The sequence below is a fragment of the Acinonyx jubatus genome, chromosome B2, assembly GCF_027475565.1.
Source record: "Acinonyx jubatus isolate Ajub_Pintada_27869175 chromosome B2, VMU_Ajub_asm_v1.0, whole genome shotgun sequence".
Classification (NCBI taxonomy): Eukaryota; Metazoa; Chordata; class Mammalia; order Carnivora; family Felidae; genus Acinonyx; species Acinonyx jubatus.
The window spans coordinates 74435998-74462596 of record NC_069385.1 but is presented as its reverse complement, the minus strand read 5'-3'; the positions used below and the strand labels follow the sequence as shown (position 1 = coordinate 74462596).

At 41.6% G+C, this 26599-nt stretch overlaps 1 long non-coding RNA gene across 1 annotated transcript in view; it reads right to left on the bottom strand.

The window, feature by feature from the left end:
- LOC113598502 (uncharacterized) overlaps positions 1-26599 on the bottom strand; it is a 299088-nt gene that overhangs the window by 30381 nt on the left and 242108 nt on the right. Inside the window, exons 6-7 of the long non-coding RNA XR_008298486.1 lie at positions 18983-19115; positions 18310-18419 (exon numbers count right to left, since the gene is read on the bottom strand). This is a non-coding gene — a long non-coding RNA (uncharacterized LOC113598502). The remainder of the gene's footprint in view (positions 1-18309; positions 18420-18982; positions 19116-26599) is intronic.

Below are 26599 nucleotides of genomic sequence, written 5' to 3'. Positions count from 1 at the left end.
ATTCATGTTTTCTGCCCATTTCTTCACTGGATTATTTGTTTTTTGGGCGTGCAGTTTGGTGAGTTCTTTATAGATTTTGGGTACTAGCCCTTTATCTGATATGTCATTTGCAAATCTCTTTTCCCATTCTGTCAGTTGCCTTTTAGTTTCGTTGATTGTTTCCTTTGCAGTGCAGAAGCTTTTTATCTTGATGAGGTCCCAATAGTTCATTTTTGCTTTTAATTCTCTTGCCTTTGGAGATGTGTTGAGTAAGTCAGAGTTTCTTCTTAACAGTGCCCTTCGTAAAATCTGGCACCGAGGGGCACCTGGGTGGCTCAGTCGGTTAAACATCTGACTTCAGGTCACGGTCCATGAATTCGAGCCCTGCATCCAGCTCTGTGCTGACAGCTCAGAGTCTGGAGCCTGCTTTAGATTCTGTGTCTTCCTCTCTCTCTGCCCCTCCCCCACTTCCTCTCTCTCTCTCTCTCTCTCTCTCTCTCTCTCTCTCAAATAAACATTAAAAAAATCTGGCACCTAGAACTAGACTCAATTATGTAGCTGTTGGGTGGTTAGTATAGACTGAGACTCGTGTCTCATCTGGATACCTCTATCTTTAGAATCTCAGATTGTATTGACTCTTATGACACATGGTTCTTTTCCACAGGAACGGAAGTAATGATCACAAGCACTTAAGAGGGCTTGAAAATAGTTAGCATTCAAGTAAGCAGTTTGTTAGTGGTGTCATTTTTATATTATCTTACATATTATCATGGCCTATTACTATTTTTATTACTGACTGCTCTCAAGCAAAGTGCCATCATGGTTTTTGAACACAAATATACTAATTGTTCATTATTAAACTTTAGCACATGGTTTTGGTCCCTTTTTCTAGACTGTCATTTCAATATTTATTCCCTCTTTGGACTGGTGCAACTTTCCATCTCTGTGCTTGTCACAAATCTGTTCAGAACCCCTAGTACTGGGCCAGCCATTCTTCTCTTGGCGGCCATTGATCCATTAGTCAACCCTCTTTGGGAACAATTGTTCAAGTAGGTATCACTGGGCCAGATAAGCAATCATTTACCCACATTTCTCCATATTGTATATGAAAAAATCCCCAAGGATTTGCAAGCTTAGGGACCAAGCCAGTGTTTGGTAGCTGTAGGAATACTGTTATGGGAGAATTACACAACCGCTGAATACTTGGGATACTAACTATTTGGAAAATGGTTCTATCAAATAAAATTAAGAAAAATGTGTGAAGCCCACTATAAAAAAAATTAAGTTTAGTTTTGTGAAAGCAAAATTCTGCATCCCAGAGTTATTTATCATTTACCAGCCATTTACTAGGGATGTGTTTAATTAGCTAAACTAGAATTTTTCCTGGAGTATATCAATATTTTTCTTAGGCCAAACTTTTCCTCATTTTTTTAATGTTTATTTTTGAGAGAGAGAGCCAGTAGGGAGGAGAGAGGGAGAGAGAGAGAGAGACAGAGAGAGAGAGAGAGAGAGAGAGAATCCAAAGCAGGCTCCAGGTTCTGAGATGTCAGCACAGAATCCCACGTGGGGCTTGAACTCATGAACCACGGGACCATGACCTGAGCCAAAGTCAGACGCTTAACCGACTGAGCAACCCAGGTGCCCCTCCTATCCTCCATTTTGAAAATGAGGACATTTGTTTTCCTAGCTCAAGTACTCTGATACCTTTTCCATTTTACATTTGCCAAAATTCTGCAAAGAAGAAACCAAGGAATTCAATATCTCTGGAAAGTTATGTATGTGGATTTCTGGATGTGGAACACAAGGATGGTTTAAGAGGTGAGCACTATTCAAAACAAGATAATACATCTGATATATTACTGAGAAAATCCTAACAAGATGAACTACTTAACCTACCATGCACTGGAAAGTAATTTTTTAAATGATCATTCATGATGATAGAAATTTCTAGGCTTTTTTTTTCCAAAATGCTAAAAATTTTTTTTTCCTAAGCAAATGCTTGGTGGCATTACAAGATACGGGTTTTTAGTTTGAAATTCCAGGATGGATTTCACTAGTTGGTTGCTATTTGGCCTGAGACACTCGTAGCAAGATTTATAGGTGAAAAAAAAAATGCAGTTGCAGTATATACTTGGAATTGGTGCTGAATGTAGGTTTATTGCTTATTTTCAACCTCTTCAAGGCACAGACATGTGGCAATTTCATCTGAGCACAAAGAAGGGAGATTATAATATCCCAATTCCCTGGCTATCTTATGATTTCAAAATGAAGCAGCAAATGGTGAGGATTCTTTTTGTAATTCTAGAAAGTTTTGTTTTAACATTCTGAACTTGTTTTTATTAGATAAAAAAGGAATTGAATTGTGCAATTATATGATAGCAATCGTTACTTGCCATTTCTCAGAGAAAATCACAGGATTATGATATTGTCTTTGGGGTTCAGTCTGCATTGTCCTGTTTCTATCTCTTACACTTGAGGAGAGGAAGACAACAGCAAAGGATATTTATATCCTCAGTCTCTTCAGGTAGGTTCACATTGTACTCAGACTAGTAAAAAAAAATAAGTTATAAACATAATGGATAATTTTACACTTCCATGATCCACATTCAGCATTAGGGGAAAACATTAACAACAGCTACCTTGTAATGAGCACTTCTGTGATGTTTCACTTAACCCTCACAAAACCCCAATGACGTGGATATTGTTACTATCTTAGCCATATAGGTGAGGAAAATTAAGCCTGGGGAGGATAAGTAATTCTTCACGGCCACATGGTTAGTATGTGATGTACCCCACCCAATCTAATGTCAAAGACTAATTGTTTAACCTTTGCATTATGTTGCTTCCCGAAGACCTGATCAAATCACCTGGCATGGCCAGGAACTTGATAATGCATCTAGTTAGTAGGGAGAGGGAAGATAATGGGTGTGAGGGGGATCTAAGAGAAGTCGTTATGTGACTTCATTAAGGCAGAGTGACAGAGATTTTCTTGAGGCTTTACAAGTTCTGGTGGGACTGGGAGCCATTCTCCACATCCCAGCAGGAGACATTATTATTGGAAAATCTTGCCCACTACTTGATGCTAAGACATAGGAGGTGTCATTGACAAAACTTGCCCTGAAATTGAGTTTGATGTTGAAAGTCTGTCATTAAGGACTCGGCTCGCTGGCCGTTGCAGTCATTGGGTTTAGATTTACTCCACACTCAGGGGTTACATTTTTATTTCAAGGAAAATCCTGTCTGCATTCTGAAGAGAACTCATTCTGAGTTCAGAGACCACACCTGCAAATACAAATTCCAGTTACTATCGGTTCTGGTATATTTTTACTCTATTTCCTGAAAGAATCTATCAGCAACACACCTACCATGTGCCAAATGCATATGGACATGACTCCTTCAGCTGCAGCTGATTCCTACTGTACCTCAGTTTACCTCACATTTGGCTCATGTTACTGACAGAAAAACCACTCCCAACTTTAATGTGGAACACTGTCAGACACAACCTCGTGATTTGCAGATGAGCTCATCTGTTGCTCTCCAGCCCAAATCAGCACTTTCCCCATACCTCTCCTGTAAGCCAGACTTTCACTTGGCTTTGGCTGTGAAGAATAATTAAGGTTTGGGAAAGGCAAGATGGTCTTGCCAACTCAGCCGCTCTTGAGAGCAAGGACTCCCCAAGCTATTAGCACAGCCGAGAGGAGCAAGAAATGTTGGTCCAGCAACACCCAGGGAGGCAGCAATTGCCTGGTCAGTGGCTTTCAGTCTCTTTTGACTACAAACTGTGGTTAGAGATTCCATGCAATACCGTGGCAATCAATCCAGTACATACTTGGCTATATACATGTCTGTGGGTATGTGCATGCGCACATACACACGCACACGCACACACACATGCACACACCGAAATCACAGTTGTATTTGCTATTTTGTTCAACTGTTAAAATATGTTGGCCATTGTATTAGTTTATTATGGCTGCTGTAACAAATTGCCAAAAACTTAGTGCCTCAAAGCCATATAACTGTAGTATCATACAGCTCTGAATTCCAAAATCAGGTCTCAATGGGCTAAGGTCAAGCATCAGCAGGGCTGGTTCTTTCTGGAGGCTCTAAAAGAAGAATCCATTTCCTTGCCTTTTCCAGCTTGTAGAGGTCACCTGCATTCCTTGACTCATGGCCCCTTCCTCACATAATTCCAAAAAACTCTTGGTTCTGCTGTCACATGTCCCCTTGCCTCCCTCTTAAAAGGATGCTTGTAATTACACTGGACTCCCCAGATAATCCAGAATAATCACCCTATCTGATGATCCTGAATCATGTCTACAAAGTCCCTTTTGCTGTGTAAGGTAACATATACACAGGGTCTGGGGATTGGAATGTGAAAATCTTTGGGAGGGGGTGGTCATTATTCAACCTGACACAGCCATGAATAATAAATTGATTTTTCAACTCATTAATGGGTTACACACTGCAGTGTGAAAATAAGTGGTCTAATGTATGTCATCAGGCATCTGGGATGGGAGGGGATCAGTGAGAATATCACTTGCATACAAGAACAAAGGGGAATGAGCATGTAATGAGCATCCCAAGCCCAATATTACATATTATACCCAGTCTATCCCTTCCTTCTACAGTCATTGCTCACTGTGAATTAGGCACTATTGTTCCCATTTTAAAGATTTGAAGACAGTCTCAGAATATGGCAGAGCCCGTATTCAAACCTGAGTATCTGTGCTTACCATGCCCATGTCTCTTCTAGCATACCTTGTAGTAGTTTCTCTCATAAGCGCCTTACCCTACCTCCCAAAGCCTGGCCTCAAGCTTCATTCCAACCCACCAGCTCACCAGGTATAAAAGTGGTCTTCCATGCTGGGGTTCCTTTCCTTGGAATTCTAGAGGTCTGAAACTGTCACCCTCTTGTGCCACAGACATCTCTATCTGAACACCAATTCTCTGTATCCTTGACTCCAACGCAAGCATAGTACCTGCAGGTTTTCATGTAAGTTAGAGTCAACTAGCTTTTAATTCAGTCTCAACAACCCCTAAAACTGGCAAAGCTGAAATTCAAGGCATGAATGAAGTTGAGCAAGAATTTAACACAGTAAGCTATGGAATTTTATCTCAAGGTTTATTTCTAGGCTTTCAAATGGACTTGGAGAAGAATACTCTGGCAATCCTTTTGAACAATTTCTAATTATTGACTATCGAACAAAGTCAAGGCTAGAGGGTGGTGAATAAAATGACATGTGGTGCCTTTGACTGAATGTCAGGTCAACCCATGGGCTGTGTGGCTTGATTGCTGCTGAGGTGGAACTCAGGAACCCCATGCTCTCGGGCCAATCTGCCACTAATCAGCTGTGTGACCTTGGACTTAGGGATTTAAACTCTCTGGCCTTCAGAGAGGAGATATTGTGCCCAGGTTACAGCTGTGCTTTCTGTAGCCAGGTCCAAGTAAGTTCCCAACCCAAAGGGGCCCCTTTTAAATTTATTAATTAGAAAATAAACTGATTCCCAAGGAAAAAAAAAATTCCCCTGTCATTTTCAGGTGGTTCCATGATATAAAGAGACAGCTAAAACAGAACATATGCCAAAGTAGTAGTCATGGTTTAAAGTGTGACAGAATCCTCTCTGGAGACTGCTGTCATTGCACTGTGCCTGCCCCACCCCCACCCCCACCCCATCAGATCGCCATTCTTCAGAGTCCTTAATCATAGCAACACATCCCCAGGGAAGTCCGTTTCTCACTCTCTGATTCTCATTCTTAAAACAGAATGCTGTTTCATGAGATGGAAACTGTTTCAAAAATTTTACATCGAAATTGAAAAAAACTTTGCATATCAAAAAGCAAAGATGTGCTGTAGGAGAGCACAAAGAAGCCCTAGAAGCCAGCAGCGTGGCACATATCATTTATGTGAATAAGGTCTGGCATATAATAGTTGTTTAACAGATTTTTGTTAACTGAACGAGCTTACAATATGATAGGCCCCACCAGCCAAGAGATCAAAGGTTTCCAGCTAGAAAAAGTCACAGACTTTTTTTCCACACACATGGAATAGGAGGAGTGGTTAGGGGGGCCTGATATGATTTCACTCGGAAGTACGTGGCCTTTGGGGAAGTTTTTGAAAAGAAGTTTAAAATAATGAAGAAACTAGAAACAGCTTCTGTGCACCCCAATAATCTTCCTCTGACAGGCAAGGAAGAGGGTAGGAAGGAGAGAAAGGCAGCATATACCCATCAAAGGATCACCCTAGAGTGCTTGGCTGTCCTACAACATGGTGTGAAGGTTTTAGGTTCTTAAAATAAATGGAGTAGAAAAGCACTCTCAACCTCCTCTCCATACTGCTTCCCATACTGCTTTCTTTTCTTGCCTGTACCTCCAGCATAGTGTGTGAAAAAGAGACCGTGAAAAAGAGAGGAACTAAGTTAAGCTATTGAAGAACCCAGAAGGGTTAACCAATAAGGAAAGTGAGTCTTGCTTAAGTCTTGTTTTAGAAGGAAAGAAAGCTGAAAGCTGAAAGTGGGGAGGGGTGCAGAGAGAAAGAAAGAGAGATGTTATTTCATCCCAGAAACAAAACTCATAGAAATGGGATAAAGAGGGGGGAAACTGAGTGATAGCTTGGAAATTTGCTAATAATGAGAAGTCTATTTCCCTAGAGGCAACCCATCATCTCAGAGCAGATTGGACCTCGTTTGGGATGCTGTTTCTTAGAGAACTGGTTCTTCCCTCAGCTCGTTTCAGTGACAATGAGCATTTCTAGTTGAGTGCGAGAAGACATGAAGGGCATCTTTTATTTTCCTAAGAGGAAATTGAGCCTATGCATTGTAAGACTTCAGCATGTGCCTGTGTATGAAAAAATATGAGCCAAATGCTTTTGAAGAGAAACAGAAGTATGCTGCCCTTGTGACAGAGAAGTGTCCAAGAACAAAGACAGAGGTACTTTGGCATGCCATTCCTACCCTATGGATTCTTTGTTGTGATACATTTTATGACCAACTTTAAAGACATTGACCTGTTGATCTCGTTCTGGTTTTCATTCACTACATCCTTCTTAACATAAGAAAAAGTCCCTTAGGATAAGCAGGATTTTCATTTCTTAAAAAAAAAAAAAAAACCTACACCGAGCCACAGTATCCTCACGGTCCTTCTCCTGACATGCGTATAAAAAGGGGAAATGGCATCATGCGATGAAGTTGACAGTATGGCAAGAGTCCCACCCATGGTTTGTCCCGTGGGTGGAATTAGAGATCAAATCCAGACAGACACCTCAAGTAGCCTTCCCAGATGCCTTCCACTTGGCTGAAGGCTGAATTATGCTAAGAAGTCACCCTTCCAGTGAACAAAATTTCTAATTAACACTGAAAACGCATGGTTGCTAAGTTTGTGGTGAAGACAGGCCATCTCCTCATTCTTCTTAGCTGGAGCTAGATTAAGCTATGCGAGGGGGACAGGATAATTGCTCACGGTGGGGCATGGTGTTTTCTCCTGCACAAACATATAATTAGGCTGTCTTAACCTCCTGGTTAAGCAATAAACACCACTTCACAGACTAATTTACAGTCAAGAGTCACAGAAGGCTGTGGAATAAACTCTCAGTGCCACAGGCCCTGCTGTTCAGTGAAAAGAGAGCAGCTTCACTATTTCAAGTCAGCAAAAATCCTTTTGCACTTACCACAAACTAAAATGAGATTGAAAATAAGGGCTACACATTCAAAACATTGAGCACACCAGCTAATAAAAAATACATTTGTGACTGGTCGTAAAAATGGAGAATGTAATGGGCTATACCCTAGAAATATCTTTGACTTACAATATTTGGGAAGACAGAGGTCTCCATAATATTGACTTTGCTAACACGTCTACATTTTTCTGTCTACCATAATTACACATCAGTTAGCGACACCTCACTTCTGTAGCTGCCAACAGGCCTTGATTCAAGCAGTGGGAGGTGTGCTGGCTGCAGCCCGCCACCAGATAATATTTGCCTGGCAAATACTGTTGGCTTCGGTCAGTTGGGGGAAATGCTCTTATAAAGAGATAGCTCCTTCATGGATGTGTTATTCTTCTCAATGGAACCCCCAGGACTTGGAGTGGTTTCTTGAGGGATGTGGAAGTTCTTCAGTTGCTTACTTTGCACTCTTTAAACATGGAACACAACACAGATCCAGAGGTCACAAAAGCAGAGACACCCTTCTGTGGGAATTGTGTTTTCTTCTGTTCAAAGCAGACCATCTAGGGACAGAGAAGTTGTGATTTGACACTGATTGGACATCAGGAACAATCAGAGAAGGGCTGTGGGCTGGTGATATATTAGACATGATGCATGTAGTGTGAGCAAGTGACAAAGGAGCAGACACAGAGACAAAAGAGAAGCCTAGACAGCAGTCAACAGAACGAGAGACAAGACAATCGTATAAACGGTTTTATCCACAGTCAAATCTGAATTATTTATAGATCACTTTTTTCTGGTTCTCTACTCAAAATATGAAGAAATAGGGGCGCCTGGGTGGCTCAGTCGGTTAAGCATCCAAATTCAGCTCAGGTCATGATCTCGCCGTCCGTGAGTTCGGGCCCTGTGTCAGGCTCTGTGCTGACAGCTTGGAGCCTGGAGCCTGTTTCGGGTTCTGTGTCTCCCTCTCTCTCTGCCCCTCCCCTCCTCATGCTCTGTCTCTGAAAAATGAATAAACCTTAAAAAAAAATATGAAGAAATAAAATAGGTAGTTGGGTCACATTTTTTCCAAGTCTTCTTTCTTCATCCAGTCCTCTGTTCAGAGGAGATTTTCTTTTTCTTTTTCTTTTTTTTTTTTTTAATTTTTTTTTAATGTTTATTTTTGAGACAGAGAGAGACAGACCATGAACAGGGGAGGGTCAGAGGGAGAGAGGGAGACACAGAATCCGAAGCAGCTTCTAGGCTCTGAGCTGTCCACACAGAGCCCACCATGGGGCTCGAACCCACGGACCATGAGTTCATGACCTGAGCCAAAGTTGGACGCCCAACCAACTGAGCCACCTAGGCGTCCCCAGAGATTTTCAAGGACAAGGACTGTGCTTTTACTGTTATTAGTCTACAGGACCCAAAAGTGCCCATTATAGGTACATAATCCTTGTCTAGTGAGTGAGCGAGTGAGTCTGGGAGTGAAAGAATGAAAGAAAGAATGAATGAATGAAATACCCTATTGAAAGACTGAGAAACAGGCTAATTATGCATTTTCAAGATGCATGGTAACTACAAAATCTCTTTTTTATGCTTTTAATAATGAAGGAAATATGATTGATAAATTAATTCCAATGAGAATAATTCAAACAAAATAATTCTTGTTTTTCCTAGACAGGTATTACATAAAGGACATTAAAAATATTATCAGTAATTAGTAACACATAAGAAAAGCTGTTTTTCTTCAAAAATAGTGATTCCTCTCTCAACATTTTTATGAAATAAACAAGACAACTTTAAATGGCAAACAACAACCCTTATCATGATAACTACTCTGAGTCTGTTGTGCAAAGGTAAGGACACTAGCTTTTGTGAGCATTTATTTAAAATTTTTGAAATTAGCCGTAACTCAACATTTAAGAAAAAAGTCAAATGACGCCAAGATTCAATTTCCTCAAATTGGCCCTTACTCAAATCTCTTTCAAAATCTCAGCACTAATTCTATAAATTCTTGATGATGTGCATGAGTACAAAAATTATGGTTCATCCTTGAAGGAAACATAGCTGGAGTTGATAGTTTATAATTTTATTAAGCCATACTCATTATGCAGGCAATTCTACTTAAGTGTGCTTAATCTCCTTAATATGCTTAAGGGGCCTCTTTAAAAATTAGGCTTCTTCATCTTGCAAACCAATTTTAAATGAACAGTAGCAGGGATTGTGGTACTGAAATCGAAGATTTTAATAAGACATATGATAGATATCTAGATAGATAACTAGATATCTTGTGTTTTCAAGGTTGTTGCAATTTCTTTATTTTTTAGCGTCAAATCCTGCTTTGACTCCTGGTAGTATTGCAATCAATGGGCTTTATCCGAGGATTAGTTATTGCTATTGAAAAACTTTTTAAACAGTTTCAACAGGTGAGTTCCATTGTCAAAAAGACACACATTTTTACCCATACTTTATATGGCCAAAAAGACTACAATTTATAGTCAGGATTTCCCATCATTTTTAAATAAAATTTTTCTTTTGTGCTTAAGAAGACCATTGTATATGTGCTTTTGTTAAAGTTTCCGGAGAAAACAATTGGAATGGAATACATCAAAAATACTTCAAACTTTAAAAAGCAAGAAAGGAAAATCATTTCAGTATAATGATCATTTTAACATGGATGTCCAAGATCAAGCCACAAATAAGAGATACACGAGTGCCCTGGTGACATCCCACAGCCTGTTCACTTGCAAGTGCGTGTTCACACGGGTGCCCATGAACGTCTTAGCAACAGCTTCCTAACAAGTAAGACGTCAGGAAGGCGCTTTAAAAACTTGTCAGGAATCATTCACACACCCTCCTCGGCGCAACATGGCCCTGATTTTAAAGTGAACACAAGCACCGCACACAACTGTAGCTGTGGGGAAACGCCTGTACCCGTAACCCACTGGTTCTCACAGATACTTTCAGTGTAAGGCTCTGGCTGCAGCAGAGCTGAAACAAGTAACCCCCAGGTAGTGAACCGTCAGGTCAAAGAGCAAGGACAGTTTGTTGTGTAAGAAAAGAGAATTGATCAAGGTAAGGAGCAACTTAGTGGCTTAATTATGAGGCTTTTAATGTCTTTTCATAATCAGTTAATAAATACCTTAACAATAAAATTGAATTTAAGCTTTTAATAGGCCATGTTGGCTTGAACCGAAACAAAGGAATTAGCAGCTCCAGGCATTGTGCGGTAACTGCTCACCGTTTGGTGCCAGGAGAAACAAAGCATTTCAAGTGCATTTTTTTTTTGTGCCTCGCCATAATAAACGCTTGTAATATTCCCCCAATTTCTGGAGTGTAAGACGCAGATCTTATTTATCACAGTATGAGACACACCTGGCACGCGGATCAGGAAACAACTGTTTTACTTCATTTCTGTCATCACCTTCCAACAGATTTCTTTCACATTCCAATTTGGACGGGAGGACTTGACTTTCTCTCCATAAGTTCTCCATTAACAGCTTCACAGCAGAAGGCGCCATTGGTCCGTTTCCTCTCGCAGCAATTAATTACACAAGAGCGGCGTGTTTTGACTCCGACTGCAGCGACCGCGTAAAGTCACTGGCATCCGCTCGCTCGTATCTGCGAGCAACGTCTTCATCGTGAGCACAGTGTTCCCTGGCTGGGGAGTGAATTGTCAGAATTCCTCCGACAGGGGATGACGAACACAGTGTCGAGTCAGCAGCACAAATTACCAACTTCAACTCCCTTCAGTCACTTTTATTAATATGTGTTTTATTTGAGGGAGGCCTTTTTTGAAGGTCGGGTCACTTTATGTGGTCGGCGGATGAAAGGCACTTTTGCTTTCTCTGTTAGCATCGGACGTGGAGTCCTGAGCTCTGTGAGCCCCGCGAACAGCTATGCACTAATAAACCTTGAAAAGCTTGAATTACACTATAACCCACAAAAATTTTCAAATTAAAAAGGCATATTTAGAGGCCCCCATGGATAGTGATTTTATTTAGTTTAATTCTCTCTTGTGGCCAATTAGATAGACACCCCTGCACACAGGCACACACTCCGGGAGGGAACATGGGGGGAAAAAGTTTAACTTTGGTTTTGAAAAAAAAAAAAAAGAAAAGAAAGAAAAGGCAGTATATCATTCCTACATAGACAGAAATTATTTTCCCGGCTGTTGTTCTGTAAGGAACAGGACTGTTAGAAATCAATGAAAGTGTAGGCAAGATGGATTTTTATTTGGATTAGTTTTTTAAAGCTGTACGATACTCCAACGTCTTCCTTATTCAGCCCTAATGAACTGACAAACTGAAGAGTGAAACTTCCACCATCACAAAAGAGCACATTCCTTTTCTTCTCAATTATCTTTTGGTCAAAAGGACTTCCCCTTCTCAGAAGGCTTTGAGTGCATGGCTAATGGTAGGTTTATTTGTATGTGTTTCTTGATCAAGTGATCCATGCAACGTAAATGCATTTTTTTATCACCTATGCACGAAGCTCACTTACCCAACTGGAACTCAGGTCAACACAAGAGACGTATTTGCCACAAAAATTGTGCATAGGGTGTCTCATTGCTCACCACTGCTCTTTCCATCAGAGTTGCAAAATATGCCTCCTTCTCATCTGGTGGCAGGCTCCATATGTACCATATGAAAAAGGAGTTAATAAAATGCACGTTGGAAATATAAAACAAGGTCAGGGGCGACAGTTTGGCTGAAGGCCTTTTTTAAGTGTGGAAAACAAAAGAACAAGATTGTTTTAGCAGTTGCAGCTGTCAGGAGAGGCAGCTTCGGTTGGGGAGTGGCAGCCGAAGTCCTTGCTACCTGTTTCATGTGTCCATCAGAATCTCTGTTCTCTCCTAACCCAAATACTCTGCACCATACATGCCCTGAGTTTGGGAAAGTCCAACAGGATCAAAGAAGAGAAAAATCCCCATTTTGCTTCTGAAGGGAGTTCTGAGGAGTGAAGGGATGAAGGGGTGGGAGGCATGGGGTCAGGCCAAGGGTGGGGAGACTGCGTGTGATAAAACCCCCACGGTTCTGTGTTCCCCCTTAGAGCCAGCAGTGGTGAGCAGGGTCACTGTGTGCACCACGAAAGCCACCCGGCTCGGATGCAAGTCAGCGGTAGGTTTTCAAAAAATAAGTACTTAAGATTCTGTGGTCAGATCCATCCAATGCCAACCAAGCCAGAGGAAAGAAAACAACATTGTCAGTCAAGCAGTTGCTTGTTCCCCAAGACCTCAAACACAACACTTGACAGATTTGTTTTCTTAATGAATTGACTGGTTACTTTGGCATCACTTAAGAGCCATGAAGAAAACAGTGAAACGCAATCGTAAGAACTTTATCATTTTGAAATGAAGATAAAAGAGAAAACACTTAATAATTATGTCACAGGAAAAAGATATTAGCCAACAAAACGCATTAATATGTGAACATAAATAAGTTATCAGAGTAGCTGCAACCCAGTAAAAGAGAAGACTTTATAGTCTTGACAAAGAATGAGAAGACTAGGTCATCCCAACAGGACAAGCCAGACTCCCCAAAAGGGACAGATACTATGGTAGGGGCAGGGGAGCAGTTGGGACCCTGAACACATAGATGGGCAAAAAAGAGAATTATTCCCCACCCCAGTCATTAATTCTATTTTTGGTCCCCTTCTGCAAATGTGAAAAGAGAACAAGCCCAGATTCAATAACACAATGTGTTCAAAGAACTTGACCTAGTGCCTGGGCAAATAGTAAGTCAACCAAGGTTAGAATGTGACCTTACTCTTCCCTTTCCTGACTCCAGCCATCCCTAGAAACACCTTGGCCTAAGTAAACCATCACTCAGCAGGGTGCATTTTAAATCAAATTACTGTTATATTAGGAAAATCTTACCTCTTAATAGGATTTACCTATACTACAAAGAGTGAAAGAATCTAAGCCAATGGGCCCAGAAATTCCACATATATCAGACTTTAGAGAAAAACGGAAAGAACCTTCCACCTTACCTTCTATCTTCCTTCCAAATCAACCTTCTTGGTTGATAGATTACTTGTTTTAGCAAAACATATTCATACCCAAAACACTTCCCCTAGATACTCCTCACTACTGTGTGTTCTCAGATAGCAGCAATATCACTCAGGAGCTCCTTACAAATGCAGACACCCACCCCTCTTTACCCAGCTGGTGAGTCAGATTCTGCAAGGGTTCTGGGGTCATCACTATGCACATTAGTGTTGGGGGATTTTTTTTAATACTAATACTGGAACCAAATCCTAGGCCAATTATGTCACAATCTCTGGAGTTGAAAGCCAGGTCTCGAGACTTTTTAAGCTTCTCCAGATGATTCTAATGTGCAGCCAAGTTTCAGAGCCACTGCTCAAGTCCCATTAGCAAAAATAAACCTTAAAAAAGAGGAAAATATTTAAACAAGAAATATAGGGTAGACAGGACAACCCTTGAAATAGACCCACTGAAAAAAGAAGTTTTCAAATCTATGCTTAAAGACATCTACACTTCTAAAATCCTAGTCATAAAAGAAGAACTAGCAAACATCTTCATAGCTCAACTTTGGCCCTTTTACACCTCCTGGGTAACAAGGTACCCGGGTGGGCAGAACATTTATTGACATAAGTCACAGTGTTTATTGATGCTGCTCATTTTCCACTGATTTTAGAACCCTGCAGGGGAGGTGTTGTGACTTTGAAAAGCCTGTTGTTTTTTTCTTTAATAATCAAATAGTTTTACTTAAAGGTTTATGTAACATGCTATACTATTAAACAGTAAATAAAAACCACTGATAAATCCTGGGTCCCCCACAGGTAGTTTGGCACATCCTTAATTATCTGGTTTATGAGCAAATTGCCAGCCCTGCTTTGGTTTTCAGCTTGTTAGATGTATGTGTGTGCATACGCTTCTTACCTGGCAGCCTCTCAGGGGATTCAGCCTTTAAATGATGTTGCCAGAATGTGTTGCATGGGGGGAGGGGGAAGGAGGCGTTGTCGTAAGTCAAAGGGCTCAACTTTTAAGCTGGAGTTTTGCTCTTTTGTTTTTGTTTACAGTGAAGACTTAATTTGATGATTAAAAAAAAAATTAGGGCACACTCATAGCCCATGGGCCTGGAAAAAGTTACTGATGAGAGCCGACTGCATCAAAATAAATGTATTTATTATACTAATGGTTTTTGTTAAAGTTTTTGAAATGCCTCTCTCACAGCACCCCTTCTGTGCTCCATTTTACTCCTGCTGGATCATCATTGCTTTCTAGAGATTAGACCTTCCTAAAAGGGAAATTCTTCTCTATGCCCACACCATTCAAACTTGAGCTAAATAACATTCTTCAATGGCAGTAGATGACTTTTGTTCATATTTTTATTGTTTTACAAATGTCTGCACTCAGTGAGTCTCCCAAGTGTTTACAATCATCTCTAATCCCCAAACTCCATGAAATAAATGTTTTTCTTCCGGGCTTTGGAGGCCCAGAGTATCCTGAGGACTCTGCCCGATGGGCTCCCCCTGGCGGCTGCACCACACCTCTCCTCTGCCCATCTCATGGGAGGATCCCTCTTTGGATTCACTGAACACATCAGAAACAAGGAGTGTGAGGCAGACAAGAGGAGGAAAACCATTGGGCTGTCCAGCCTCTTTGGGAGTCAGTCCTTGTTATAAAATGTCAAGAATTAGCTTCCTCAATATGAGAGATCCCATCTTTTTTTTTAAATTTTTTTTAATGTTTATTTATTTTTGAGACAGACAGAGACGGAGCAAGAACGGGGGAGGGTCAGAGAGAGAGACACACACACAGAATCTGAAGCAGGCTCCAGGCTCTGGGCTGTCAGCACAGAGACCGACACGGGGCTCGAACTCACGGACCATGAGATCATGACCTGAGCTGAAGTCAGATACTCAACCGACTGAGCCACCCAGGCGCCCCGATCCCATCTTTTGTGAGTCAAGTTCCGGGTCTTAGCATGCTTTCCTGCCCAGACACCAGAGCACACATGGTACGATGCCCCCTTTTTCCCAAGCCACAGGTTCAGGCTGTTTGGAGTAGGGATACCCAGTATTACAAACCATTGCAAACTCCTACACCCGGTATTGATTAGACAATGTCTGGAGTTGGCAAACATTATTAATATATAGAATGCTCTAGAGATTGATTGCTCCACTTTCATTTTTCATCTTCCTGCGGGCCGGCTATAGGAGAAAGCCCTGCAGCTGTTCCGAATCCCATTGCCAGAAGCACATTATAGCTTGTTTTGATATTTCACCAGCAAGTTCTGGGCCTCATACAAGCACAAGCCAATGAGAACATCCCAAGTTCCAACTAGAGGCCAAGACACAATCACCCTGTCAGGTGTTGTTAGTAAGTCGGGATCATAAAAGATAATAAACTCTCTCCCATCTTTGATGACGGCACACCAAGATCAAACACTTTCCATACCAGAGCACAAAGCCCCTAGGACCAGTTTTCCCTGACAGATGTTCATCTGCTATCTTGGTATTGACGTGTTACTTAACTTATTGATCCACAGGGGGAAGGAAACACAAAGACTCTAGGAATCTGGGATTGTGCAAGCTGCCTTCCAAGGCTGTGAGCTCTAGAAATAAAGTGGAGACTTGATGTCATGTTTTAGGAGCTGTTTGAATATTGCCCTTTTATTGTTTTTTTTTCCCCACTGTTTAAACAAACAAAAAAAAAATAGGTCAAAGACAAAGGAGTTGGGCAAAAATAAAAGCCCACAACTACCCTTCTTTGTTTTTGTCTTTTATTCAATGAACAATATACTTAGCAATGACCAACATTGTTTATTATTCTTTATTAAGTTGGTGATGCTCACCTGGTGCCCTCAATCCCATGTACTCAAAAGCCTGGCTCACCACAGACTTCACAGGATGATGAAGAATGGGGTACACTAAAGTTCATAGTGAAATGCTACATCACTCAGCCTTTCTCTTCTAATCCATTGGGCACATGACCTCCAGACTGCTCACCCTAAAGCAGCAGACCTCTAACTGCATGTCTCTAGGTTGACAGATTCTTGGCAGGTGGCCCTGCCTGCAAAAGGGAGGACACATGCCAACTGGCATTCAAGGCACTTTTTGGGCACTCCCAACCAGCCTTACCAGTGCCCCAACCCAACCAGATTAACTACTCATTCTTCTTTTGGACCTCTTTGGACTTTGCTCATGAAGTCCTTGCCCATCTCAACAAATAAAAATTCTCGAAATATCAGGCAAAATCAATCTCTCCTTCCTCTGATTACTTCTAGCCTTCTATCTGTATTTCCTGAGAGGCTAACGTTTATATGATTCTCTCTCTGGGCTTTAAGTAAAGAAATTTAAGTAAGCAACCAAATATTATGCATCTTTTTGCCTTACTCGCCCCTTCTCTTTATTTAACAAATGATTGATAACTACTGTTCAGTGAATGAATGAATGAAATATCCTGCTCATTTAGGAATCCCCTGTCTCAGAGCCTTTCATGATTTTGTGTGGGCTAAGAACAAAATTCAAACCCCTTGGAATTCCCTCCAGATTTGGCCCCTACACATATTCAGAATTTATCCTAAACTGCCCAGACTGGTGGGCAAACCAGTCTACTTACTGCCTCCCGCCACATTCTACCAGCAGCCTGGACTGTCCTCCCCACTCCCCTTCCCACACATCTCCTTTTGGTTAAGGACTCAGGCACACCCAACCCCTTTCTTCTCCATGCAGCTTTCACCAGCACCCCTGACCTTCAGAGATCTCTGAAGTCATACAACAGCTCTTATCTCACACATTAGTTAACTAGTCCTTGAAAAGCTTCACTGCCATCATCAGCCAGTACTGGAAATTTTCATTTCTTAAATTTTTCCACTATGAATTATATTCTCTTCATCTTTAATCTCACCACAGCCCGCAACATCATATCATGCCTTGTTCATAATCGAATATTTTATCACTTTACTTTGAAATACACTAAAGCAAAGCGGTTGAATGGTACATTAAATCAAGTCAAAGATCATTCCAAATCAATTGATTTCCCAGTAATGAATAATCAGTACTTCTCTTTTCTGATCTACATAGAAGAGTGGTTTTCGAAATTTAACCATGACTCATTGTAAGAAATCACAACCTCTCAATTCAATATTTACCTATCCTTTGCATGATACAATCTAATATTTCTTTTTATTTCATTTAATTTTTTAAAAAGTACTGATCATGGCTCACTAATGATTTTGTGACCGACAAATGGGACAAAACCAACTAATGAGCCAGTGTTGAAAAACATTAATATACAGGTTCCTAAACATTTCTAGCTATTGTATGTCCCTAAGATCTTACAAGGATAGAGAAGTCTAGATTCTTTTTCCTGTCCTAAATGAATACTCAAAGTCCATGACTACATGATAAAACAACAGCAAGGCAATTCAGTGGCCTCCACGGTGATGTGAAAAAGGAAGTCCCAAGGTGAAGTGAAATGGCCATAGGTGGTCCAATTGATCATTGAATCCAAAGCTATGCCACACATCTAGAAAATTTATTGCTTCCCATTGTCTTTAACTCATTGCTTAGGCAGTGAAAGCATAATGCTGGTGTGACTGAGGGCTAGGGGCAATCATTTTTCCTCTATTTTATATCACACCAAATCTCTTGCCTCTCTATTTCTTGCAAATCTGCATCACTGGTCACTTGCAAAGAATTGTTTTCAACTTACCAAAGACAGTACTTCTCTTGTTGCTTTCTCTTAGCAGTGGTTCTAGTCAGGTATGATTTTGCCCCAGAGAACATTTGGCAATGTGTGGAGACATATTTTAGTTCTCACAACTGGAACAGAAGGATAGAATGCTACTGGAGTCTAGTGGGTAGAGGCCAAGGATGCTGGTAAACATCCTTCGCTGTACAAGACAGCTCTCCCCACCCCCACCAATACACACATGCCACAAAGAATCATACGGGGGTGCCAGGGTGGCTCAGGTGGTTAAGCGTCCACCTCTTGAGGTCATGATCTCACAGTCCTGAGATCAAGCCCCATGCCAGGCTCTGTGCTGGGTGTAGAGACTGCTTGGGATTCTCTCTCTCACTCTCACTCTGCCCTTCCCCACTCAAAAACTTAAAAAAAAAAAGGAATAATCTAGCCCAAATGTCAATAGTGCCATTGTTGAGAAGCCCTGCTCTTAACATCTTTACACATCTTGTTTCTTTATTAATTAAGTCTATACAATATTAAAGTCCAACTCTGCGCACAAAAAATGGAGGAAAGCCACAACTACTATGCAGAGATCTTGCTCCACATCATCTCTGCCTGTGGAATTTCAAATTAGACTCTATCAGGAAAGCTGAGAACTGCCTCTGAAAGGTCCCCATAATCTCCAATCAACCGTACTTACAGAGAGCAAACAAACTCACAGCTTCACAACTGGCATCATCCAAATTTTGGGACTCCCAGATGTCAACTTAACAGTGGGGCATGGCTGCAGCCACCAGAAACTAATCAGGGAAGTGCAGATGCTCTTCCAACATCTGTAAGAAATGTAATATTTGGATCTCTAATTCAAAACATATCACGACGCCAAAAACATACCCCCTTTAAAGTGTTCCTTGCTGCAAAGCCCTTGTGTAATTTTTCATTTTCACTATGTAAAGGTGTTGCCAGCTGCTTAGGTGTCCTCTAACCCTTCGGTCACCCAAAGAAACCAATAATGTATTTGTACACTGGGTGTCTCAGCTAGCACCCAAACTGTGATCTCTTCAGACTCAGGGGTGTGTGGAGGGCTGGAACATCAAGTTCTCAATGGTGCTTTCTACATGACAGACCAAGACACTTCCTCAACAAGAATTCCAGAATTCCTGTCATAGCTTACCAAACAATTTTCTTACTGCCAGTCTCTCTATTCTAATTCATATCCAACCACCAGATCGATTCCTCTACACTATTTTAGCATGTGAATTCTTTTTTTTTTTTAATTTTTTTTTCAACGTTTATTTATTTTTGGGATAGAGAGAGACAGAGCATGAACGGGGGAGGGGCAGAGAGAGAGGGAGACACAGAATCGGAAACAGGCTCCAGGCTCTGAGCCATCAGCCCAGAGCCTGACGCGGGGCTCGAACTCACGGACCGCGAGATGGTGACCTGGCTGAAGTCGGACGCTTAACCGACTGCACCACCCAGGCGCCCCAGCATGTGAATTCTTTAATGAAAACTTGCTATGACTTTCTTCTTTTCACAGGAGGGCTCCAAACATCTTAGTATTTGATGTTTTTCCCTACCTGGACTCTACCATCATCTCCAAACTCACCTTGTGTGGTACACCCTCTCACTTAACTTTCCTTCCGGTCTGACTAGGTCTGCCCAAGCTTATTTTGGATCTTGGCCTCCATGCATACTGTTTTCCATACCTAGAAAGCCTCTGGTGTCAATCAGAGTCCCAGCAGGTGGCAGGATGATGGCACTCAAAAGCCTTGGCAAATGAAAGCACTCTTTACAGAGGTGTGGTAGTGTTTAGGGGATCACAGCAAGGAAGATCTGTAGACCCCCCTCTACTTGTACAACAAGAGGAGAGAATAGTGGGACCTGGAATAGGGGCTGCCTAGACAAGAGCTGTGGACCTTGCAGCTGCTGCCAAAATCACAACCAAGCAGGGAGAAACCAGAGAAAGGACTGTTCCAGCCTCTCCACTCACTTGCTGTTGCCTACCATTGGTCGAACCAACAGGAAGTTAGAGTGCAGGGAGCCTATAATACAGTCCATGGAAGAAAGCCTTCCAAGACTCAGAGCAGGGCAGAAAATAAGTGTGTGTGTGTGTGTGTGTGTGTGTGTGCGCGCGTGTGCGTGCGCAGAACAAACACATAAAACTTTCTTCTATTAACCAAATTGCCACCTTCACATTTTAGCTCTCTTCTCCCTCTGAGCTCCTTTAAAAGGCACTGAGGTGGCCCTCATTTAATATCACAATTTGTTCTATTACTGCTTCATTGTTACTCAATATATTCTGTTCTACATCTTTTGTCCCTGGTTGCAACTGGGCACAAATAGAGAGGGAAAAGACTACTTTCTATGGCTTTGCTTCCCCCTATGGCTAAACCAGTGCTGTGAACACTGAGATGCTCAACAATTATGCATTGAATGAGTAGGGGGGATAAGTAAGAGTTAGGAGGGAAGTTCTTTAGTGGATGCTGGAAAATAATTACTCATTGTCCAAAATTATATATGGAAGACAAAATAAAGTTCTATATTCTGTCAGAGAAGGTGCCAACCTCTCTGAGGCATACCTCCCCCATTTCCCTTTTGCCTTCAAAGCTAATTCACTTCAAAAATAAAGCTAACAATTCTCAAAAATAAAGCAGGGATGTGGTCAGAACTAATGAAGTCCTGTGCCTCTTCTTGCCCATTTCAACTCCTGCCCAATGGAAAATACAATGTCTTCTAGCACAAGAAAATCACTGAGGTTTGAGTTATAATGATGCAGAAAGTAAAAAAACAAGTGTAAAAGAGGTACATTTAGAGTCCAAGGAATTAAATAATAAAAATCATGTGGCTATGAAAATAAGCAGTAAGCTATTAAAAGAGTCCAATTTCTTTTGATAGCTGTAGGGTCTTCCAATTGTCTTCAAAGCCTGCCTAATTTTCTTTATTTTGAAAAGGATTCTTTATTTTGATACCAGTTGACTCTATGCAATACTCAGAAAATCAGAAATTTTTGTTTTATTAACAGTGCAGTTTGAAGAAATTTGAGTAGAAATACATGTGGCATTCTATAGTAAAGTGCTTTTCAGGAAAGATTTAGCAGATTCCATGTAATAGCATAGAACAAAGTCTATTACTCAATAGATTTTAAATAAGTAAGTTCCTTAATAAGGTTTGCATTTTGGCTGGGTGAATAGTGGAGAAAATATCACTGAAAACTTTCAATGGGAAAGTATTTGCATAGTCAGGGAATCAGAAAACAGAGCTGAGAGAAACAGATTATCAACACTATTGTTAGCTAATTTCCTGTAATAATATATCTTGGGCGATTGAGTGTTTGATGGAGAAAGGCCATACCCAGAAAGAGAACATGAAGAAATGGAGGGCTCACTGACACCTGGGGTAGGCAGAGTAAAGGACTGGAGGTGGGGGGAACAGCTGAGAAGCTGAGAGTGAGAAGGGACAGGGGTGAGAGCAAAAGGGAGGATTCTCCAACTGGGCAACCTCATGGGTTTTTTTTTTCAGGTTTATTTATTTATTTTGAAAGAGAAAGTGTGTGTGCATGCATGAGGTGGGGGGATGGGGAGGAAGTGGCAAAGAGAAAGGGAGGGAGAGAACCCCAAGCAGGCTCCACAACTGTCAACATGGAGCTTCAACGACATGGACTCAATCCCACGCCGCTGAGATCATGACCTCAACTGAAACCATGAGTCAGAGGCTCAACCTACTGAGCTACCCAGGAGCCCCACAGGGCATCTTGAACAAGTCCTCCCAGCTTAACACTTTTTTTTTAAGTTTATTTATTTATTTTGAGAGAGAGAGAGAGAGAGAGAGAGAGAGAGAGAGAGAGAGAAAGAAAGTGGGGGGGGGGGAGGGGAACAGAGAGAGAGAGAAAATCCCAAGCAGTCTCCGCACCCTGTCAGCACAGAGCCCAGCAACACAGGGTTCCATCCCAGGACCCCCAGATCACAACCTGAACCCATATCAAGAGTTGGATACTCAAAACGACTGAGCCACCCAGGTGCCCTAGCTCAACACTCTGATTTCTGAAGACAATCCTTTGATTGTCAACGGATTATAATTTTTCTTTGGAAACTAGTGGCTTTTAAATAATTTGCTTAAACTTTTTATTCACAAGGTTGTAAAAGGCAGAAATGTTAAAAAAAATTTTTTTTTAACCTAAGATAGGTGTTTAGGTGCCAGCCAGAGAGCAAAGAGCTTAACCTCAGAACAAACAAAGAGATCAATGAAGAAAGTCAGTTCATTTCTATTTGGATAGCACTGATTTTCACCAGAGTCCAAGCTTTCAACAAACATGTAATAGTGGAGAAGAAAGCCCAAGATTTCCTTCTGTCATTCTGATGCAGCCACCTTCAACTCAACCCAGTCCCTCATGGGTACGAGTGCAAATAAATGTTCAATGAGAAAGAACTTTTCACCAATTTGGTCAGCTAAGATTTTCCATTAGTATGATTTTTGAAGCAAATTTTAATAAAATATGTAAATATATTTTATAAATAATTTATTTTTAATAAATAAAAAATTATTATATAAATAAAAAAATAAATATTATATATATATATATATCTTAGAATTCTCTGAATTCGGAAAAAAGTGTTTTACTTGCTTAGGAATTTTTCTGATGCTTTCTGGATCTCACTGAAAAATTTTTTAAAACTATTTGTAAGTTTCCAAACCTGGCACTGTATGCAGAGTGATCCTGAATAAAGAAGACAGTCATGGGCTTACGTAAACCTATTTGTTTTGGAAATAAATGAAGGGCACATTTATAAATACAGAGTGTCTTCAAAATGTGATTCTTAGTTCTCTACAAAAATTCTTCTTAGAACCACAGGCCTTTCTATTGAACTGCAAGTCCAGGAAAGTCACACTGTTGGGTCTGACTGCTCGGCCCTGCCCCCTTCCAAGTCACAGAAGACAAATGGATCTTGTTCCCTGACAACAGCCTGCATCCACCCTCAGGACTGTGTTGATAGTAAAAAATAAATAAATAAATAATGTTTACTGAGCTGTCTTGGTGTTACAATAGAATTCACCCCCATTTTCTCACCTAACCTCATGGTAATCCTTACAGGTGGATTTTATCCCCACTTTTACAGATTAACAAAGTAAGACTAGGAATAGCATAGAGTCAGAATTTGAAAGCAGATTCTCAACTTTAGTCTTCTCTGGACTCCCCCATAATATGTTTTCTATACTCATCCCCTGCCCCTAAAGTTCAGATTATTCTAATCTCCCATTTAATTAAGCAAAAGATGAAGTTTAAACCTTTTTTTCCCCTTATCTATGTCATTCTATACTCCTCTTCCCAGACACTAACCATACTTAATTGTGGGCTGAACCAGTGGTAATCCCAGACCTCCAGCCTCCTCCTTCAAAACCTCCTGACAGAAAAATCAACTTCTAAAGAGCATATTCCTTGGTATTCTAAGTCCCCAGAGCTTCCTTCCGTGACACAGAAGTATATGGGAGTACAAGGAATTGTTACCTTTCATGGGTAACTTGAGTCTCCAAGTTTCTTCCTGGAATTTTAGAAAGCCAGTGAATTTTGAAAGCCTAAAATAGAAAGGAGTGCCTGAGTTGGGGAAGATGGAAAAGAAAAGCCGGGGGCTATGCATGTATCTGCTGTTCAACCCACTCACTATAGAAATTACAATTCTCTCTCTTCCTTCCCCGCTCCCCCCCCATACCCCTCTCCTTCACCCCTTCCTCCTTTTCCCCTCCCCCTTCCCCTGCTCCCCTCTCCTTCACCCCTTCAGCCTTCTCCCCTCCCCTGCCCCAGCTCTCCTCCCCCTCCCCTCTGCTCCACCACCCCCCCACACAAATTGCAAGATATGTTCCATCATGAGTTCTCCCAGCCCAGAGCAAAGCAAATCAAGCAGAACCATATAATTTACTGCACCAAACTGGAATTACCCCCACCCACTTAAAAAATCTGGCTTCATTTCAGGGTAACAGCAGCCCAGCTCTGGCAGGGCTCAGTCAACGTGGGTGATCTGTGACATGTGGCAGAAATATAGAACTCATCAGATTTAATAAACCAAAGTTCCACACACGACTGGAGGCCTCTCTCAACAAAGGCCTGGAGGAGTTACTGCAGGCAGTCCCCAGGCTTCCTGGGGAAACAACCCCCTCCGAGTCCAAAGCTCCCTCTTCACTCAGAAGTAGGGAAAGACCAACGGGCTGTCCCCAGCAGACATGGGAGGTGGTGGAGTCAAGAACACATGGGGATGAAACAAATGTCGCGTTTTAAGTCAAGGCAAGGGTTGTGGAGGGAGCAGCAGTCCCTGTGGCCTCCACAGGGGAAGAGTTACTTCATAATATCTATCTCCATGCTTTCTGGGACTGGGGAGGGAGGGGGAGGGGGGTGTCTGTTTGCATTCCCAGCGTGAGCGAGAGGTGCCCTCTGCTGTCTCCCAGCCACAGTACACCAGGAAACGTCAAAGCTGGTCCCCTACCCTGAGTCCCAAGAGGTGCGGGGTAACCCATAAGCCACTGCCCAAATCTTCCCAGGATAGCCACGGGCTCCTCAAGTGCCCACACAGCTGATGTGCAATCACTGGGAGGCCTGGAACAGCAGGGGAACTCAGACAACCTCTTTAGAGCCTCACAGCCATTTCCCCTCCCCAACAATCCAATCAGCAAAATGGAAAGGTAGGCAGAGAGAACTAGAGGCTTTACAGGGAAGGAGAGACAGAGAAACACTCAGATCCTTGACATTCTGGTCCCTAAATATTGGTCCTTGAGACCCTGAGAGTGGGTCTTTCCTTCTACTTCTTGGGCCACTTGTGCCTCTGATAACAGTAATAATAGTACCAACTAATCACCAGCCACCATGCCAAGCACCTTAGGACAACTCTGAAAAGTACTGCCATCCTCATTTCACAGATTAGGAAATCAAGTTCACAAAGTAATTTGCAAAGGACACTTAAGTGTCACATAAGCACTCATTCAAGCCAGGATTCAAACCAGCTTAGCTCCCCATTCTCTCCACCACACCAGACAGCCTCATATGTTGTTGAGCAGTTGACTAAACTCCCCCACTGTGAAAGGTGTGCTAATGAAAGCCTAACCCAAGTCCTATAAAAATGAAGTCAAGCACAGTGCAATCAGACACGATGGGTGTGGGTATTCTTTTTGCATGCATTGATGTGGCACTGTCACTCTCTTATTTTGAGAACTTGTGCCAGGTGGCTAAATATCCCAGGAAAGTCCTGACTCAAGCATGCCTAGGGCAGTCAGTAGGCTTCACATGGAGTCAAAACTGGGGGGCAGGGGTGGTGGGAGAATCCAAAGGATCCTGGACTCACAGTCAGAAGGCTGTGTTCTTATCCAGACTGTGTGTCTCATTAGCTACAACATTTTACACTCATCAGTCAATTTCTCTGTGTCCCAGTTTTCTCTTTTATAAAATAGACATGCTATTTTATAAAGGTATTATATATGTAAAGAAATAGATATACAGAGATATATACATATATACTATATATGTATATCATTTTATAAAGTTACCGGATTAAATGAGATCATATATTTGTATTCACATGTGTTTACACACACACACACACACACACACACACACACACACACTAGCTGACTGTGCAGTACATATTAATACATAACCAGAGAAAACAATGAAAAGGGTTGCTTTAAGGTTTTTTCCATCTAAATTAAACTGATGACATATTCTGTGAATTACCATAGAGGAGGGGCAAATGTTATGGTTCTTAAGGAATCCGTAATGTTAGTGGCTTGCCTCTCACTTGGGGGGTATCGTTTGGGGAGAAGACGTGGCAGGAAGTGGCTTCTGTAAGACAGCACATGCAATCACTGCTCCAGAGTACCGCCCACAGACCCCAGCTGTCAGCCAGAATTCTCTGAAGACACAAGGTGGTCCTTCCTGTAGGGTATTTCACCTCTTCAGACCTGGGCTCAAATCTCCTTGCTGCCATTGTCCGTGGTTCTGGCCCATTCTGTCACCAAAGTCGGGCTGCATCCCGAGGTTTAGAGAAGCCTCACACCTGCTTGCTGCAAGTCCTGACTCCTGTCTGGATCCTGTGTCTTCCATGACTGTCAGAACCCAGAAGTGTTAAATGTTGTCACCTGCCCACCATGCCTCATGACAGACTATCCTAACTAATGCTACCTATACTTGCTGAAGAGACAGACATTCTGCAAACTGAGTTCATTTAAGAAGGATCTAGGACACACATGTGCTCCTATCCTCATTTTTTTTATTTTTTTAAAGAAAACACTTTGCTTTACTAAGACAGGATTTTTAAAGAGATTATTAATAGAG